Genomic DNA, 1,419 nt, shown 5'->3' with positions numbered 1-1,419 from the left:
AATTCATGCATGTTTGTAAAAGCCTAGATCATATATACCCAGATAGGTCGGCCTTATAGGCACCTTGCAAGCTCCTCTGGTGGCGACTGTTGTTACTAACTGCGGGACAGCAGCGATAGAGTTGTGCTTGAAGCGTATGAATATACTTAACATCTCAGGTTAAATGATTAGAAATATGGATGATCCTACAAAAGCGGAAAAGTAATGCAAATTGCTGTGTTCTTGAGTGTAGTAATGAAAATTTAAGTTTTATGGAAGGCGAATGCTCAACAAGTGTTATTTCGAAAAATGAAGTAGCCATACAGGCAGAAGTAAATGAAACCATTCTTAGTGATTTTGTTTTTTCTTTAACAATTGAATTGTGTGAATTGTCTACTCAAGTGTCTATTCCATTACATGCCGAACTGAAGTCACATAAGAAATGTTATGACAAGCGTTCAGGAACAGATGATATGTTTAATGAAATGCAAGGTTTCCGAAATTATTCTACAATAAAATATGAGACAGAACTACCAGACTTAATGTATGTATGTATGTATGTATGTATGTATGTATGTATGTATGTATGTATGTATGTATGTATGTATGTATGTATGTATGTATGTATGTATGTATGTATGTATGTATGTATGTATGTATGTATGTATGTATTTATTCACACTGCAATGGGTATATACCCGGTGGCAGTGGTAACTAATTACACTCAATAATGACAATAATAAACTTATTAATTAAAAATACAATTAATAATAATACTAATAATTAATACTAATAATAATAATAATAATTAAAACTAATAATAATAATAATAATAATAATAATAATAATAATAACAACAACAGGGAATATACTAAATTAAATGAAACGATCACTTAAAATAACATTTGAAATATTCTAATTTGTATCTTAAAACTAAGATCGAACTAAAACCCACGAGTATATGTTCATATCTGCACAAGTACCTTTCAACATTACACTCATTTCGCTGTCAACTCACTCACTGCACTTGAACTACGACACATTTCACTTTTCAATGGGAGTGACATTTGTGGTTTCGAATATATTGTTAAAATTTCTGCCAATTGAAACACAATCATACCCGGAGAATCATAATAAGAAATATTTCCAATTCTATCGTTTAACCCAAAAATAGCTACCATAGATATTCGAAACGCCCCAAGATGTAGACCATACATTTTATTTTGGCATTTTTATTAGTGAATTTCACATCGAAAGCTTTCGAAAAATTCTGTCCAAGAGTAAGATTAGTAAAGAAAATCGTCTACTCATATTTTCCAATTAAAATGAAAATTGGATTGTCGCATTCTGCTATGACTGTTATGTTCGGAGTTAATCGTACAATTATAATTATGATGTATTTTTACCGCCACTTTAATGTTGTTGACATCCACAATGGTT

The sequence above is a fragment of the Periplaneta americana genome, chromosome 9 (genome assembly GCF_040183065.1).
Source record: "Periplaneta americana isolate PAMFEO1 chromosome 9, P.americana_PAMFEO1_priV1, whole genome shotgun sequence".
NCBI classification, from domain to species: domain Eukaryota; kingdom Metazoa; phylum Arthropoda; class Insecta; order Blattodea; family Blattidae; genus Periplaneta; species Periplaneta americana.
This window is presented reverse-complemented; position numbering follows the sequence as displayed.